Source organism: Solea senegalensis, linkage group LG20, assembly GCF_019176455.1.
Source record: "Solea senegalensis isolate Sse05_10M linkage group LG20, IFAPA_SoseM_1, whole genome shotgun sequence".
Lineage (NCBI taxonomy): Eukaryota > Metazoa > Chordata > Actinopteri > Pleuronectiformes > Soleidae > Solea > Solea senegalensis.
In genome coordinates this window covers 16197834-16217600 of record NC_058039.1, presented here as the reverse complement: position 1 = coordinate 16217600, position 19767 = coordinate 16197834, and the positions used below count along the sequence as shown (strand labels likewise).

At 43.0% G+C, this 19767-nt stretch overlaps 1 protein-coding gene across 2 annotated transcripts in view; it reads left to right on the top strand.

Annotated features, from left to right (window-relative positions):
- Nucleotides 1–616: 616 nt before the first annotated feature.
- Nucleotides 617–19767, top strand: part of gatad2b (GATA zinc finger domain containing 2B) — a 50397-nt gene continuing 31246 nt past the window's right edge. For both annotated transcript variants that reach the window (XM_044052494.1, XM_044052492.1), the window contains exon 1: nucleotides 617–740. The gene's annotated coding sequence lies outside the window, so the exon portion shown is untranslated. The remainder of the gene's footprint in view (nucleotides 741–19767) is intronic.

Below are 19767 nucleotides of genomic sequence, written 5' to 3'. Positions count from 1 at the left end.
TGCCAATACCTGAAACAATCATACTTTGAACAAAAATACTCACAACTATCCCTTTAATTGCATCGCTCTCGCGTCACACATAATACCTGTTATGTTGTGAATTGTTTTTTTTTTTTAAAAAGGATGAATAATAGTCCTTGGTCGATGTCTAAAATGCTTTGGACTGTCTCGCTTTAGTGGTGACGTTTCCTGTCACAGCTGTTAGCCCCGTTTTGGGTCTTTTGTCACGTACATGTGCACGGAAGAACGCCGCTATAATCCCGCTATTACAACAATCCGGGTTATTTTAACCCGTGACACGTGTCAAGGAAGTCGGCGGCGTCTAATCTCCCTCATAAAGCCAACGACAGCGGATTGTAAAAACAGGCCGCTACACGCCGAATGCTAATCAACACTTTTGTTTCTTTTAGCCCCACTGGAGGTAACATGGCTCTCCATCCCAGACACAGACAACAACACAAGAACCCACCAATCAGCGCGGAGTCCGGCGGCCAATCAGGTGCCTAGCTGCGTTCAGCGGAGGAAACAAACAGCCAATCAGCGGCGTGTCTGGGTGCTCGCTCAGCCAATGAGCTGCCGGTCTGACTGCACCGAAGGGGTGAGCGTCTGCCGAGGCCCAATCAGCGGTTTAGTGCTGCCTGCCGGTGCCGGGGACTGGTGGTGAGGAGCCGCTGCAGCGCTGTCAGGACCGGACCGTGAACCCGGAGACGGTACACACTGAGGCCGTAAGGAGAACACAGGTGAGTCCGAGGATACGCGCGGGGCCTGGCTCCGGTCGTGGGGGACGTAGTTTGAAATGGCAGCGGCGGGATTCGTGTGGCGGCGGGACGGCAGCTAACGAGTCGTCGTGCCGCCGGTGGTGGATACGCTGATGTGCTTTGATAGACAATAGAGCGGCGTCTCCTCGCTTATTTATTGATACGAGGCTGACATGTTGGCGTCCAGCAGCCGTTCGCCTCCAACTGTTTCACGTTTACATTTAGCGGTGTGGAGCTTCAACGTTTAAAAATCGCCACCCGGCGCCGTTGTGTTTCGACAATAACCGACCGTGTTAACGGAGACGTTTTTTGTGGGGGGGGTTTACGGTGGTGATGGAAACAGTGAGCGGAATGCCTCTAGTCGCTTTTCATTGTTTGATCCGGAGTCTCTGGGGGTTAACTGAGGCTGGAGAACGAGCCAGCCTCTTCCGAAATACTTGTTAATGCTCGTTTAAACAGCACCGGGATGAGACGAGATGTTCCAGCGGCGGTAATGGACTTAAAGCCGCGGGAAGTAGCGGATTACACGGCGCTAGGAGGAGGCCGGAGCGGCTGATGGCTCTGAGCAATTAGGAAGAAAAATTCGAAATGCATCAGCCATTTACGTAGACACTCAACTGGCTCCATATGCACCTAAATGGCTGCCTTGCGCCCGAGAGCATTTACCTCCACACACTGACTGCAACCAAGGGCAAGGCTATTATTCGGGCTGCGAGGCTTATTAAAGGAGGTAGATGTCTGGATGACGTTAGAGAGACAAAACGGGGATCAATATTTAATGTCTGCTGCCTATTATTCTGCAGTGAGTGTACACGAGCTGCTGCACCGGCTCCTCCTCCAGATTTACATGAGACTCAAGCATTCACATGTCTGGATCCATCTTTGACATGGACATAGGTTGATTAATGGTCACATTTAAACTCCCACTTTCCCCTCCATTACAGGACATTTTGCACAAACTTGACCCCATGTGAGTTTGTGTCAGTTCACTCAGCAGCGTTGGAATAAAAAGTTGTCCAGTAAAAACTCATATTTTTTATATTTTCACGACCACGGTGAGGTGTTTGTCTTTCTCCAGGACACGGTGCTCACTCCACAGATGTGGATGTGAGCGTGGATGACACAGTAAGCCCACAGCCCTTTTAGTTTGCAAGATAGAAGTTGGCAGAGACCTTGATACACACAGTCAGCCCTCCACTCACATAGTGATAGTAGTGGGTCCGCATGAATGAAAGGTCCTTGCGGTTGAGGAGCTGTGAATGAACTGTAGTATTCTCAATGATGGAGCCCTTCCTTTTCCTATTTCCAGCCCAGAGTCCCCTGGCAGCCCCCAGCAGCAGCAGCATACAGATGAAGCCTGGCATACTCTGACGATGACAGGCTTTTTACTGTACCTGCAGATTGTTGCTGGAGTACTGTCATTTTTGATGAGTGTGCAGTCGGCACAATAAGGGCTCCATGTGTTTTGAGGCATCATTTAGCTGCTGGTGCTTGAAATATAAGAGATTCTGGTTTCTTTTGCCAGCATGTATGCAGACATTGGATGTTCATTTCAAGGGTCAGGTACTGTTCACGTTTGATTCAGCCTTGAATTTGGTTCCCCCTTTCAGCATCGTGTCTGTGATGGTATGGTACGGTACATTTTTTGCGTTTCCTTTTAGGAATAGTGCCAAAATTACCTCCACCAACCGTTCCATTTTTTGATACCCTTCCCTCGTTCCACCATACCATTTTACATTGGTAAATGTAAAATGGTATGGTACGGCCCAGGTGGAGCTAGACTGGACTCCATCCACGACAGTCCGCTGATTGGAAGACATGAAAAACGGCACTCCTGCCTTGCGACCGCAGTCTATTCTCATACAACGCTTCTCGTTGTTGTCTGCTGTGTCAATTTCGCTGTTGACGCACGACGTATCTCGCCACCCACGCCGCCATCGGACACACCTGCCCACCAAGTAAAAGTACCTGTTCTCAGTCGAAATTCAAGCTTGACAGGGCTTTACTATTCCAAACTGTACCATACCATGATTGAAACAGGGATAGGTGTTAAGAATTGATACTGTTGCCTTGGTCAGTATCAAAGCACATCTGGACAAAAATGGGTTGGGTCCAAGAGGGACCAAACCAGACTGTTAGTTCACATTTCTCTCCTCATTTAGCTGAGCCTTTAGGTACTTAAATTGGGCGTTTCATAAAAACCTGCATCAGTTACCCAATAGTGCCCAAGTTCTTGGCTTAGTACCATTAAAAATATTTACTTTGGTACCCTGCCCCCCGTTACCTGCTTGTGAAATTGTAGTAATAATGTTGTATTAAACCCAGTTTGTCTGGATTTGAAGTGACAGTAATATAGTTGGACTGCTATTGTGTCTTTGAGGGCAACATCATCATCAATATTGAAATTTGAGGCTGATGCATTTGTTTCTGCGAGTCATGAAATGTATAAGATCAATAGCAGGATGGTTTTAATTTAATACGACACAAACGGCTCACATTTATACTGTTTTATTTCCCCCAAACTTTATTAAACAGCTGCTCACTCAGGGTTTTTTGTTTTGTTTTTTTAATTGTTATTAAATGTCACTCAAATAGGAAAAACTACTGCATTCTTTCATAAAGTGCGTATAAAGTGAGGATGTGAGGCAGCAGGACATTGGAGTTAAAAACACATGTCATCAATGTGGCTCACCGATGTGTCTGTAATAGTTTATTTACAGTCTGCCACACATGAATAACGTATCAGGCTTTGATATTATTCAATACAGTTACATTCGACGTCAGTTTGGCTCCGCATGTCTGCGTTAGTAGGATATCGCCAGACATGTCCAATAAGAAAACTGGCAATAAAGAAAGTCGACCTTTATGTTATTGACAACATTCCTCTGCTGCATGCTGGATTCATAAAGGCACCGTTACGCTGTTTTTATTACATGTAAAAGCTGAAGGTAACCGTAGGCTTTATGACTTTAAGACCCAGGAGTTCACAGGTTTTCGTCCCAGTCAATCAGTGCAGACAGCAGGTGATGTCACTTATCAGTGGGCTGGTAATTACGCCGCGTCGGTGTTATTATAAGGTTCTTATTCACTGGGCGGTTCAGCAGAATTCAAATTATAGCAGGGAAAATGAGTGTTTGTTTATCTTCCAGAGGGAGTTTCTGTGGCATGTCGCACTCCGTGGTCGTTTCTCTGTTGACTCGTGTCTGAGGGTTCAGGTGAAACAGTGTCTGACCGTTTTCGACACAGACGTTTTTTTTTCCACACACACTGAAACAGTGGCAGTGTGTGTTACCAGGTTGCTTGTGCTCGTTGGTAGATAAAGTTCTCATATTCTGCACAGGAAATGGCTCACGATCGGGACCCGGCCGCATAATGTACCGCATAGTCTGCAGAGGTTTACACAATAATGGTGGAGACAGAGTTGTTTGGATTTCCTAGAAGCACATTTGTCCGTTTCTGGTGAAATGTAACCTTTTAAGATTTGTATTTGTAAACAAGAGATGTCAGATCAGCACCACCTCCTTTTTTTGCCTTCAGTTGACCTAGAACACTAACTTTTTATACTTGTGTAACACAGCTCATTGTGTTGATGACGGGTTCACAAGAGAGACGGAATTGTAGTCGTGCAGGCAATGGATTGCAAATAGAAATGTTTGTCCCACTCTCCTAACACACACACAGGTTAAGTGACTGAGAAACGTCATCGTCAGTCGGTGTAATTTGTTGTTTATTGCACGTTCTGCACACAAAGCCAAACCGGTCACGTATTACCATTTGTGTGTGTGTGTGCGCCATTATATTGCATTAGCGCTAAAGATTAGGTAAAGAAGTACAGGGTTACAAAATGACTGCAGCATTATCTGTACCCACACGTGTGTGTGTGTGTGTGTGTCTGTGTGTGTGTGTGTGTGTGTGTGTGTGTGTGTGTGTGTGTGTGTGTGTGTGTGTGTGTGTGTGTGTGTGTCGGGTAGAGCTGATGCGTTACTCTGTATCAGTATTAGTCAGATACTTATCACTTGATTGGATAATGGGAAAAAGAAGAAAAATCTGATACCATCCAAAAAATATCACATAAAGGCTGCAAACATGTACATAGACGTCTTAATGTGGGCTGCTAATTTCTTTATTTCTTTTTATGAATTAGTTACACATTTGGAGCATTGTGTTATTGATATGATTGGTTATGGATAGGAAGTACATACATCAGCACAAACAACTTAATGGTTTAAAACATGTATGCATGTTATATAAGGATCCGACAAGACTCCGTGGTATTGAGACAACCTTTTATGTGCAGTATGTACAGTCACAGTAGTCGTTGAGGGAACAGACAGGATGATGTCATACACGATGACACCCGCGTTGACTTCCTGAAATCCAGGTTTCAGGTTCATTGTTTGTGTTATTTTCTTGAGTCAACTGCCAATGACAAGCGAATGTGAGTAGTCAACGCTCTGGAGTGCGACCAAAAAAATTCTATGTGGTCACAAATTGATTCTGACAGGGTTTTTTTCCCCAACGCGATTTAAAAACACAGTGTACCACTCCACTCATTCCCCTCCCTGGTGCTTGGTGTGGTGGTGACTAAGGACATACTCGCTACCGTAGACCACACAACTCCGCACTATCGTATAGTTGTATTCATTATAAATTATTGCCATTAATTAATTAAGTGTATTGTGTTATTATGTGTTTGTGTGCAGCCCTATATATTCCCTACCTCAAAATAATCAAACAATTTTCGCTGTTGACCTAATGGCGAAAACAGTGCCACCGTTTAATGTGCATGCATGTGCTTGTCTGTACACACACACACACACACAATATTTGTTCTACAAATGAAGACAAGACTGTACCTACACCTTATGCGTGTTTACATAAGAATTTGATGTATGTAAATTTAAAATTGTCGTCGCTGAACACGACATGTTTTAAAAGTAACAGCATATTCTGACTCATCATAGTAGGAAAATCACACATATGGTTTCACTCTTGAATGTAGCTTGTAACTCATCTTCAGCTGGAAGCAGAATTTGTAAGCGCTATTAGCTCAAGTTCGGGGGATAACGCCGTCTAGTTTAACAGTTTCGAGTGACACCTCGTGCCATGAGTTGGAATGAATATTTCCTTTTGGAGACATTCAGATTCCCCTCATCCATCTATCCCTCCCCCATCTGTGATGCCTCCTTTACCACATCACTTGGGTGGAGGAGTTTATAAGTAATCTATCTGCGGTGCATAACCCCGAAATACTTCCACACACCACTTTTCAGATGCTCAGTCATGATTGTCTCCTCCATTTTTTTCAGCAGAACAACATGGCATTACTTTTGTATTTTGTGACTCATAACCCGCGTTATACATTGTGCCACATATGCCGGGGCAAAATGTCGATATTTTAATGAACAAATCAAGGCGCTCTAAAGTAAACGATCCCGGCCAGTTTCACTCGTCGGGCGTCGTCACTTCATGTCTCCTCACGGTGGCGCTGCTTAAGTGAATAAGGCAGTTTAAAACGGGATAACGTGGAGAAAGCTACGTTCAATATATAGACTTTATGCACTTTGTTCTCTACGTTGTGAATAAATAGAGAAATCCTGCACTTTTAAGGGTTTGTTTTCTTCAGTTAGACAGATATGGTCATGTATCGCGATATGATTGTAATTGCAACATATTGATTATCACAGAATTGTTGTACCGTGATATTATTGGTATCGTGTATCGTGAGGTTACCGGTGATTCCCACCCCTGACACTGAATACTTTATTAATCCTCAAAAAAGGAGTCTGTGTTGGGCGTGTGACGCGGCAGCGTGGCCGTCTCGACTCTAATGTAATTTTTCCTGCCACACTTCATAATGATAATTATATAAAAGGTCTGTAACTTGATGTTTTGCTCTTTGCCCAGCTGTGGCTCTAATCAGAATATAGTAATTAGGTTGAATTAATTGAACATGCTGTGCACGGTGGCTTTTTTATTTTTTTTGACTTTGTAGCTTTTAACAACTCCAACAGTCGTTCCCGTCCTTCAGCTGATTGCATCACAGAGTTACGTCCTGTAAGTTTTTAATTCGTTACATATGGCATCATTATATGATTATTTCAGATTTTGCAGAGAGCAGATCTGCTGCTGCTTTATTATTATAATAATAATAATAATAATAATGGAGCGATTACAAATGCCCAATGTTGAAGGAGTTGCACCACAGCTGAGGTGAATAATACTTGATTAGGACACCACCAACTCATGGCAGTAGTTTTTTATATAGTATTTTTTTATAGTATTTTTAGTATAATACACACGATTATGTAGAAATGTTTGGAATTTTATAAACCTGTGAGTCAAGATTTCTTGTGTAACCACAGCGAAGACTCCGCTGTGTCACAGTTGAGTCTTCACTCGACGTCCCTTTGTGTTTGAGAAGATTGGAAGCAATGAAGTCACGTCTTCATTAAAGGAGCAGGTGTAGCTAATACCTGTGTTTTGGCACTAATGGATGAGTGTGTGTGAGTGTGTGTGTGGACTGTAATGAAACGGGGGGGGGGGAATAGTTTTGATCCGTCGGTTGTTCTCGGTTGTGGAGACGGCTGAGCAGTCAGTAGCAATGCAGCTGTGGCTAATCCAGCCAGTGAATAAGCAGCGTGCACATCAGTGCTGCATTGCTGTGCTGCATTTAGCCAGGTGCAGCACAAGGTCACCCCCAGTCAACTTGTCTGAATGTAATTCTGCCAAATGCTCCTGTGCATTGAAGGACACGTCCAGGTTTAGGGACTTTAATGAGGCTCCTTTTCTGCCGTGTTACAAATGTGATCATGACCAAATCTGTATGATGTCGGTGGTTGTTTTTTTTTTTCCCCCTTTTAGATTCTAGGTGCAGATATTGATCAGCATTGTAAGATGAATACTAAGATGGGGGCAGTGACGAAACACCAGTTAGTACAGAGGCATTATGCAATGTTGGGGTCATTCTTGGATCCTCATCGTTCACAGTCAGACACAAATCATAAAAAAACACGAATTAGGTTTAATAGCGGTACATATTGCAATCAGAGCTGCAGCTTATGATTATTTTCATAATCGATTAATCTTTCAAGGATTTTCTCAATTAATCAGGTAATCGTTTGGTGCATAAAATGTCAGCAAATGTAGAAAAATGTTGATCCGTGTTTGTCAGACCTGGAAATTTTGATGTTTTAATGATTTCTTTGTCATATGGAGCAAAGAAACCAGAACATTTAAGAAGCTAAAATCTTGTTTTTAATAATGAAAAAAAAAACCTCAAACCAATAAATCGATTATCAAAATAATTGACGATTCATTTAGTAATCGATTATTCAACCTCTGCTTCTGATATGTAAAAATGTCTCTTTTTTTGTGTTAATGCTAAACCGATATTAACTCCTCAACATTCACTCTGAAGCAAATCTCATCTGACATTTTATAGAAATGCTTATCGATATCGACTTCTGTCGCAGCGTTATCGTGATATTGACTTTGGCCGGATTGCTCAGCCTGAAACAGAAAGGTTTGCTTCTTTTTTTCTGTCTTGTAAGAAGACATTTCTGTTCAGTCGTCGTTGCTGTTGTTGTTGTTGTCACTGCTGCAGTGCTGGCACAGTAAACTTGAGTGTGGACTAACAAGGGTAAAAATTGCGACGCTAATGCCGTTCATTTCCAGTAGTTTTTCAGTGCTACTCGTGACACGGCTGCTGTGTTTCCACAGGTGAAACGTGTTGCCTTCATTTTTCCATTTCATATCATAATTACACAAGTGTGCGTGTGTCATCTTTGTCAACTTTTCCAAAAGCCTTTGACTCCTGTTCACCGTTTCCACACACAAAGTCAAGGAACTGCCCCGTTCAATCACACTACAAACACCAGTGGGTAAGTGGATAATATTGATTTAATTATGTCCAATTCATAGCTGTTTTGTTTCTGAATCAAAAAGTACTGTTGGATTAACGGTAAGCGCCACACACATTGTTGATGAAAAAAAAAGTCAGGTTTAGGCTCAGTGGGAGACAATGAGAGGATGTTTTAATCATAAATTACCTACGTAATTCACTTTTGACCTGATGAAGACCAGCCGTGAGTTTCTGTCGTGTTCCAAATTTCCTTGGAGGAGTTTGCAGCATGATATACTTACTGTGTGTGTGTGTGTGTGTGTGTATAATATATTAAACTTTACACACACTCTCGCTGCTCTGTGTCAGCATGCTTCTCTCTCATGTACTGACCTCAGAGCAGCACTGACAGCCGCTGCCTGCCGCCCTCTTCCATGTGGTCTTTTAATATTAGCCGCGCTGAAAGTCAAACCAACTGAGCGGAGCGAGGCCAAGGATGCTTTTGTCTCGCACGGATCTCCCACTGTCGTCTCACTCAGGATAAATGAGTGAAAATGAGTGAAACTGGTTAAATAACAAAGTCTACTCAAACTTTTTAATCTAGGGTTTCCTGACTTGGACAAATGGCAATTAGTTAAAAGAGTACATTTTAAAGTTATTATGATGGTGCTTTGCCCACTTTGTTCCATACATTTAATATATATACAGAACAAATCATCTGTCGTTTGTGTACTGTGTTGCGTCTTAATAGCACTGGAGTTGAGAACCTGCCTTCTCTTTCTGAAAACGCAGCTACCAGCGGGGACACTTGGAAAAGCAGATTTTATTCACTTAACTTAACAAACGGCTTAAACCTTTGACAGCTTAAGAATGTGTCTGCCACTTTAAAATTAGCTCTGAGATGACCTTTTCACGCTGAAAGTAAAGTGTGTGAACGGCTCACTCTTCCTCACCAAACTCCATGAAGAAAATCAGCGTTTTTATCTCGCTGGTTTCATTTGAAGAATGCTGTTGTGATGTGATGTGATCGGTGATTTTCTCAGTGGACTTTGGTTTGGCAGAGTGAGTCTTAACAAACCTCTCTGTAGAGTCTGAAAAAGACTTGTTTTTTCCTCCCCTCGGTCTGGCCTTTGCTCTGATCTCCCCGCTGTACTTTTAGGAGGAGCTCATTTGTAGACACTACAGTGGTGCTGCGAGTCTGTGGGGACTGGTTTTGTGGTCGTTCTCTGGTCCGTGTTGGAATTTTCATACCGGGGATACGAGCTCCCCGGTCTCTGGTCTCTCTGGTCTCTGGTCTTGTATGACATTTGCTCTCCTCCATGTTTGTTTGTGTGTCGCCATCATGCAGATTCCACCCCCCCCCCACCCCCCCCGCCTGCATGCGGCGCATTTAAGAACGTGTAGTGAATTGTAGCATAACGACGTAACGCCATTGTCGCCCCATGCATTTGCTCTATAGTGTGTGTGTGTTAACGAGCTTTAGCGTCCGAACAATGACGCATTATCCCATTAACTACCCCAGGATGCAGCGTGATGATGAGAGGGTGAATTTGAGCTGTTGTGAACGACGTTGTGTAATTTAGCGTTGTCGGTCAGGGAGTAGTAAATCTAATATCTCTGCTGATGAGTTGTTGTTGTTGTGTGTGTGTGTGTGTGTGTGTGTGTGTGTGTGTGTAGTTGATTGTCTCTGTTGTGTGCTGGTGCTGCTCCTGGCTGCCACATTTTCAAAATGTCTGTCTACCTTTGTGTGCCTCGCTCTGACTAAATGTCTCATGTTCCCGCTGTTTTTTTTCTCTCTCTCTTTCTTTTCTTTCTTTCTTCTTTTTCCTCTCATTTGGCTGGTGAGGCAGTGTATGCCCCACCCTGTGGTCTGAAGTTCTGCTCTCACTCTTTTCTTGACAAAGTGCCAGCTCCTAAAGGAAGAGATTTTCCTCTTTCTGCTCTGAAAACACCGGGGCTCGCTCCTCCTCCTCCTCCTCCTCTTCCTCCCCCCACCCCCCACCCTGGCTCTCTCTCTCTCTGACTGTCTTACTGTGTGACGTCTTGACCACTAACGGCTACATATTAAGAGATAATTCCATACCCTGAGGTTACAAACCGGCTCAGACTGGCTCAGTGCGTTTTGACTGCGCTCTGTTCCCTGCGTTAACATAAATACATTTAAAAAAAGGAAAAAAAAGGAGAGAGAAGAAAATGATGTGTGCCTTTGTTAAAGGAACTTGAGACTTATTTGCAGCAGGAGTGAAACACTGACAAGAACAGCACCTCTGTTGTCTGAAAATAAGCAATCACCTTCTAAATACCTTCTCGTTTTACCTCCCGGAACAAATCCCACTTTCTATTTTCAGTCTTTTGTGTAAAACTCACTTTATCACAAAGCATCACAGGAGTCCACCTGACAAATATACTACACTGTATTTCAGTTAAAACACAAACAGGAATTTAAAACCGCGTGTAAAAACCACAGCAGACACGCTACCCGACGAAGCAGTATAATCTTAATCCACGAATCCGCTCAGGCCTCAGCCTAAATCCAGATTCACACTGGATATATGTGTGTGTGTGTGACGGCAGCAGCGCTGACCTGCTGCATCATCACCTACCGTGGTTTTACAAAGGTTTTGTCTTTAAAAAAAAAAAATCATAAAACACACTTTTAAACGCACACAACTCAATACCAGGAATCTTCAGTATGAAGCCGTTCGTCTTTTGGCGCTTCACAATAAAGTTCTTTAAAAATGTGTGTAATCAAACTGTAAAGATAGGTTACATTCACTTTATATTGTGTGAAGAAGAGGTGGTAGTTCTATTCACGAAGAACTAATGTAGCAGTCTTAAGCGATACATATTCTAAGTGGACCTATTTTTCGAGTAAAATGTCCAGTGTGAGTGAAAACACCTGAGGTTATTACCTGAAAATGTATACACTCTGGTAAATGAGCATTACTAGGAAGCAAAGGATTTTGGCTGAAACAATCACTCGAATAATGATTCATTAATCGATTATGAAATCAACTATTTTGATAATCGATTTATCGTTTTTTTTCATTATTAAAACCAGATTTCTGATTGTTTGAGCTTCTTAAATGGGAATATTTTCTGGTTTCTTTGCTCCGTATAACAAAGAAATCACTACTGATCAATATTTTTCTACATTTTCTGATCGGCTCCAGCGCCTTCTTGCTGCGAGGCAACAGTGCTAACCACTACACCACTATATTTACATGGGCATTACCCAATAGTGTAAATAAGTGAGAAGAAGCTTGGTTGTGTTCAGTCCTGGTTTGAACATCAGTCCCGAAAAGCTCCAATTACAACTGGACACCTCAAAAGTTTGTCCCTTCACACTCAGCATTAAAAATACATCCCAAATTTCTCTCCCGTGACCACTTTGCGATCTCATTTTCCACCCCCGTGTGCAGAAATCCAAGTACGGCCGCTTCTTTTTCACAAAGACAAAGAAAAAGATGTGGTTTTAGCCAGTCCTTGGTGTCCTGTGTGGTAGAGGACGAGAGCTGTGAGCGTGTTCTCTCCTCCAGGTGAACCTCCTCCTCCTCAACCTTTGCTTTTAAATCCCAAGTCAAACACCAAACCCTCCCCCCCCACCCTCCCGTATGTAATCTGTATTTGTTTACTGCAGATCTGTAATCACCTACTGGCTGATAAGCAGAAACATTTTAATGGCAGTCTAATTAATGTTGACAGCCTGTAGCTACGAGCTGAAAATGAGATGAGCGGGCGAGGCTTTAACATGGCTGCTTAAATGTGTATAATGAACTTAAAAATTGAAATGATTGGCCCGGCTGATTTTGACAACTTGTTTTTGTCCGGACACCGCGGCTCTGGGGACAGAGTGCGGTGTCGATCAGTCAGTCCTGATTATGCCCGTCCTTGGTCGAGACATCCAACCCCTAAAGTGTCTTTTAATGCTTTAAGAAAGGGTTTTTTGATCCAAACACTGGAGTTTCTGAGTCAGAACTCCTTGTAATTGAGTCGTCTTGAGAAACCAGTGAAGGTGCTCAGCCTTAATATTATCCTGTCAATGTTTTGATTCAATTTTTACGCTAATTCATCCTGAATTTTCTGTATTAACGCATATGGCTTACCTTTCCATTAATTGGTACAAACACTCGGATAAACATGAATTTTACAAACTAATGCTTCTGCAGAATCGCACAAATCATCATGCAGCTCCTGTTTTAAACAGGATTTGATGGTGAAAGTTAACCTCGGAGACCAGATCGAGACGTTTTCCTCGGTATACTCATCACTCCTGGAAACATCTATATCTTTTTGAAGCTAAATAGAGCTTCTTTTTTTGGTTCTAAATTGTAATCTGGTGCTTCCTTTCCACCACCTGTGGACCAGCTGCATCAACCGTCTCCACTGAAACGGTCAAATCAAACGCAGGTGAGCCCAGCCTTGAGAGAGTGGAGAGTGTGCAACTGCTGCCAAAGAAAGTCTTCACTGTAGCTCCGAGTTAAACGTTTAAGTATTGTGACATTTCGATTCCGTCATTTATTAAATTATAAAATAAAAAAACAACTGTTTTCAATTTTCTTTTTTTGTATAGCCCACCATATCACAGTAGTATTACAGGCCCAGCAGATCCCACAGTATGAACTCTCTCTGGTGTTAAAGCAGGAGTCTGTGTTTACAGCCTCAGTGAGAGCATGAAGCAGGACTATCCCGCTGTTGAACTCCAAAGAGTAAAAAAAACACCCTGAGAGTGAGCTGCGTGAACAGCATCCAGATAAACTTGTCTTCTCCCTCGTGCCAAGTTTGATGTCAGCAAATAATAGTAAGCCAGTGTTAAGTGCACGCTTTGCAGTGCATCTGTCTTAAGTCCTCACTGGTCAGTGCATGCAACGGGTCAGTCTGTGTCTTGCTTTCTCAGCCCACTTCTATGGCCGTTCTGTGTACGGCTGGGTACCGAACTTTGGTTCTTTTATGGTACCGAACGGAATGCTTGATACTAGAGGACACACACAAAGAGAACATGCAAAGTCCATGCAGAAAGGCCCGGGTCATGAACCCGGGTCGTCTTGCTGCAAAAGGCAAAGAGTGCTATTGTCTGTGTGGCCCTGCTCATCTCTACCTTTCCATATAAATTACAAACATGTGCGTATTTAAAATGTAAATGAGAAATGCACTCACCGCTCAGACAATCTGAGCATGATGGCACTTGTCATTGGCATTTTTTAAAACATGCAGATGATTATCTTACTCTGGACTAATGCAAGAACGAGTTGTCATTAATAACAAAGAACCCCCCCAAAAAAGATTGTTTGTATTAAGAAACCCAACACAGTCCAGTGAAGAAACTCAAAATAACACGAAAGATCACAAGAAGAAATGTAACCGTGGAGTGAAGATGGCGGGGGGGGGAGATGGAGCACAGAGAAGACACGGCGAAGGGAAAGAGACGCAGCAGAGCAACATGATGTGTCATGTATGTGTGGGCTGACCTGATGCTCGGTGCTAGAGGTAGATCTCAGTTGTTAGCAGTGCAGTGTTAGTCACGGCTGACTACACGGCAGGAGTTGGTATTAATGTTGGTTAAGTGATGATGATGTGATGTCCGCCTTGTCCGCCATCTGTGGACAAATGTAACAAAAACATGTCATGTGCAGTTTTGTTTGTGCCGTGTAGTGAGTCAAACACATTTAAATGTAATTTGATTGCCTAACACCTTTTGTTGTATTTGTTTGAAAAGCAATGTGTGGAGACGCACCAGGTAATTGGTTTGGCAGATTAATCGGCTCGATATTTGACATTTATTTTTTATAATATAACCTTTTCCCTCCAAAGATTTCTGATGACCCGTTTCGTGTATTTAAAATTAAATCTAAACATGATTTTTGTGGAGAATACCGCGTATGTATCGGCATCGGTCAGAGAAAAACCCACATCCGTCGACCTCTGAACAGATTCTAGGCGTGAGGCGTCCGTAAATGAGCGCAAACGAGAGACGTCACGCTGTAAAGAAACACACAGTGTTTTAAGAATGATGAGCTTTTGGTGTGTAGCTTTGTGTAAGTAGAAGATGTCAGAGGTTCTCGTGTCACGTCGCTTAGTTCATGCCATCTGACCGTTAAACAGTCACAGAAGTCTGGGTATGTAACGATCGAACGGTTATCAACACGATCTGATTGAGAGCAGACGGTTTAACGTGACGTGAAACACTCGCAGTCATGTCGATGACGACCTTTTGTGGTATGGAGTGTGATGGTATGAGACGAATCCCCGACACGGTTTCCTTTCTCTCACTTCCTTTTGCACCGTTCTTTGTCTCCAATGGCACACACACACTCACCCCCTCCTCCCCTCTCCTCCTCCTCCTCCTCCCCTTTGCCCTCTACCAGTGCCCCCCCCCCCACCCATCAGTGCTCTCTCCACCCCACGCACATGCACACCCCCACCCCTCAGGCGACAGCAGAGCAGGAATTGATTAGTGGCACGGCATAAAAATAGACGACCGGTCGTCATAGCAACGCCCACAATGAGCTGTTGTCTTGTTTAATAAAGAGCAGTGTTGTGTCTGAGGTGCTAGGTGGAAGGTGTGTTGCCGTCGTGCTGTGCATCCAGACAGAAGGTGGAGGTGTGTGTAATCGTCACACTGCAGTCCTGCTGAATGGGGACTAGTGTGTGTGTGTGTCTGCGAAGTCAACAACGCACCAGTCACTTCAACCCAAAACAAAGCAGCACCACCGGCATCCTCCTCCTCCTCCTCAACTCTCATTGGCTCTGAATCTGCATCCCACAACCATCAGCTCTCGAGCCGTTCCACACGACCAATTACAACTCTGTTGCTATGGGCTCCGCTCTGATTGGCCTCATTAGTGTCAAAAAACTAGCCATATGCAAATGTTGATCATATTCCCAGAAGTCCTGTCATCAACATCCTTTACATACAGTCTTTGTGTGTGTGTGTGCGTGCTTGTGCCACTGCCTCCTGTTGGCATAGGGAGGGGTTTGTTGTTTCTGGACATCTTTCCATCTCTTCTAGCAGCGGCTAAGAAAGCCAGATGGTGACTGCCTCTGGTAAATAAACTGTTCTTACGCCTCTTATCCACCTTTATGCGTATCCTACATGCAATTGACTCACTCTGGTCGTCCCACAATAAGATTATATTGCCGTAAACCAAGCCTGTGGTACAATATTTACATTAAAATCGCATTGGTGTTTCAAGGTTTATTGTGATATTGTGATTTAGGGCTGTGTCTTGGCAAGATTTCGGGGATATGATACATTCGCCAACACGGGTGACAGTACCATTTCCCCAAAAATAAATAATAATGAAGAAAAAATCATACACATTCACAGCTTTACTAAGCTCTGAGTAGCTTGTGAAGTCCACACCATCCACAGTGAGTGACTCCAGCTTTTGTCTCGTTGTAAAGACCTGGTAATGGTGTTTGACTAAAGAATGTCCTTGACGGGGAATTGTGGCTTTGACATGTTTACTAACTTCCCGAATCTTTTGTTGTCCACTTGAGAAACTTGTCGTTTGGTTCTCGGGGCTGTGTGCTCACCGCTGGTGAAAGGTTGTGATCTCTTAAGCTCTTGTGCTGTCACGGGGGAAGTGGGATTGTAAACACTTCCTTTTTGGATTCTTTTTTTTTTTTCTTTTTCCTTTGCATGTTCTCAAAGCTTTTCTGGCTTTTTGAGTATTATTCATATGTCTCTGCCCCAATGTGTAGGTTACTTTAGTTTGGCAGTGTCTGCACTTTATTTTTTCACCTCTCCTGAGTTCCTGAGGTTGCACACTACAAATATTAAAGCAGCTGCAGCATCCACACTTTCACAATCTTCCATCCCAATCTTCACAATGGCGGCGACTGAGGTGAAGAGAAAATACAGATTTTTGCGACCCGAGTCGCTGGTTTATTACCAATAAGTCGGAGATAAATCAGAACAAAGGCTTTGGAGCTTCATTATGCAGTGGAAAAAAACGGTTTTGCTAACTGTTGTAGGAGCTGCACACGGATGACCTAGATGGTTATTTTAAGATGCATAGTACAGTAAGATATATGATAGGTGGCTACGTGAGCCGCCCTGAGACACGACAGTGCTGTGACAGTGACGTGAATCCTCACTCTCAGGCCTGTGGTGACTCAGGACGGTCAGCCGACTCCACTGATGGACTGAGAGGACGAGAAAACAACTCTGTGTGTGTTTTTGTCGTAGAGATGATATCCGTGTGGACACGCAGTGAAGAGTGCGAGGATACTAATTTATTCAGTTTGTCCCTGCTGCAGAGTGAACACCAGCTCACAGCTGTCTGCACATGTCTACTCAACATAAACAGAAGAGATGAATTAACGAGCCCAGATTTTTTTTTTTACATGGTCTGTTTCGGTGATTATTACATGTTGAAATCTGGATGTTGGTACCCGTTCATAACCAGTGTCCAATACTGATAGCACAACCCAGATTATTTACTGATTATCAATTAAAAACGCAATCTTTTTACTAGAGCTGAAACGATTAATCGGTTATTAATCGATTACTAAATGAATCGACAACTATTTTGATAATCAATGAATTGGTTTGAAGCTTTTTTTCATGATTAAAACAAGATTTCTGATTGTTTAAGCTTCTTAAATGTGAGTATTTTCTTCATTTCTTTGTTCTGGATAACAAAGAAATCATTAAAATTTTGGTTTGTGGACAAAACAAGACATTTGAGAACATCATAATTTCGAGGTTTGACCAACACTGATCAACATTTTTACGATTAATCGAGAAAATAAGTGACAGATTAATCAATCGTGAAAATAATCATTAGTTGCACCTCTACTTTTGACCTTTTTTAAACAGTGTTGCACTTGCCATCTCAAAAAACATTATTCTCCATCAGCATGGCAGCCTTCGCTCACTCATATATCTATTAAGTATATCTCTGTAGAACGAAGAAGAAGAACTGAACTTGAGCATTTATGTGACACTTCTTAACTTCTTTTTCCAGCATCTGATCAAGTGATGTTGGCCCGTGTTGTACTGATTCAGAACATTGGTTTGGTTTAGAGTTGCACGATACCCACGTTACCCCACGGTGCCAAATCGTAACGGTTCCTACTATACTAGAAATTCTACACGACGGTACTACCGTGGGTTACTATACTACCGGTGCCAGTTTTTGCTACATTGCGGCCGCCTCTACTCTCCTCCCGGCTTTTCACTGCATTGCAACTACTGCAACCGAACGACACAGCTGCTGAATTGATTGGCTGTTCGTGTGTTTCTGCCGGCAAGAACGAACTCCATGAAGACAGCTCTACTTCTATAGAAATTCGTTTCAAAACAAACAACAAGCTAAAGTTCTGTCTCGCCCAGACTCGTGCATGGCTTACAGTCACAAACACGAGACAACACAATCACCATGGGAGAAGCACCAAGCCCGAGTGGCGAGTCTGCCGCCGCTGCGGCGTCATCAGTTGCACCGCTAACTTTGCTAAAAAAACAAACTCCAAAAGTCGCATTTGGAACTATTTTGGCTTCAAACGAGGCACAGACGGTAAAGCAATAGACGATGGCCGTCCACTGTGCAGGCGCTGCCACCAAGCTATAGGAGCCAAAGGAGGGAACACATCCAACCTCATAAAACACCTGCAGTGTCGTCACCCAGATTTATATGTAGAACACCAGGTTAGTATTGGCTAATATTAGGCTATTTGCTCTGTCTACAGTCTGAGGAATGAAGAGTTAAAGGATGTCAAAGTATAAAGTAGCTCATATGAGTACAAACGTAAGGGGCCGTCCACAGGGAAACGGGTTTAGGTGAATATGCATACTTTTTGTGTTGGAGTGGCGCTCCGTCCACAGGGCCACGTCAACAAATCCTGAAGCAGTTTTCCTTCTGAGATATTTCCTGAAACGTTGCCTTCTTTGCGGGCTAAAGATGGATATTTTTCGTTTTGTGCCGCTTCTGCCTGGATGCTGCCTAAGTCATCATTGCACATCTTCTTTTTCATGCTGTGGAGCTCATCCTGGTTCCACCAAGTGGAGCGGTTAGGTAGTAGATATGGCACACACATTTTGTGTTTCCATTAGGAACAGTATCAAAATAACCCCAATAGTATCAAAATAACCAACCCCAACTGTTCCATTTTCAGCACCCTTACCTTTGGGTACTAGAGTTAAAGGTACGGTACAGTCGTTTTTTGTTGATGTTGCAACGGTACAAAGTCACGAGAAACCTGACTCAGGGCTTTACCGTTCCAAACCGTTCTGTACCATGAGGGAAGCACTGTTTAACAGCTAACTAAACAGAGGTTTTTCAACTTTTAAGTTTTAGTCTTTCAGCGATTATCATCATAAAATGCAGCGACAATTAAAGATTGAGTTTTGCTCTTGAGAGACAGTTATTAAAAAACAGTTAAACTTGTTTTAAACATGAAAACATCTTATTGAAGCATTGCCCAATCCTAAAACTGACAACACTGTCACACACACACACACACCAAATGCAACTCTTGTGTTGTTGTTGTTGTGGTTGTGTTGATGTCCCAGACAGAAAGTTTCCTTTCGTGTTTTTCAACTTGCAGCTTCTACCTCCCAGAGATAGAACGATCTGTGAGACGGTACACACATGTGAACCAGTATTCTCGAAGTTGTTGTTGTTGTTGTGTTCTACCTAATCACCAGCATCCTTGGATCTTCCTCACAGATACTCATGGGTATTGAAATGGGGTTAGAACCAAATGATGAGTCCTTTTTTTGGATTCTCCGTTGTTTTGGAATATTTCGGTAGGTGCCAAAAACATTTGGTATCCAGCAGTTTACTTTGTGTTGTAGTATTCCATGAAAATTTAGTGACTTTCATGTTTGCGATTTTTTTTTTAGATTCTATTTTGTATGAGATGCTGTGTGGCCCATGTTCAACGCCATGGAGACCGAATGTCCTCCGCTCTCTGTCTCAATTGAGCTTCTGCTTTTAGTAAAACAGAAGATGTTGGCAAAACAACTCTTTACTTTGTGCTCTGGAACCGTAAAATAAATAAATAATAGAGCATGTCTTGTGAAGAACATACGCTCTGTTCTGAAAGGTCTCTAGTGGACTTTGAAGCAGAGATGGGCGGTGAGGGGGGGCATCACTGATCCAGATGCTGTGCGGGTTGAGAGTGTACATCTTGCTGCTGTTCACCCGATGTAACCTCAGC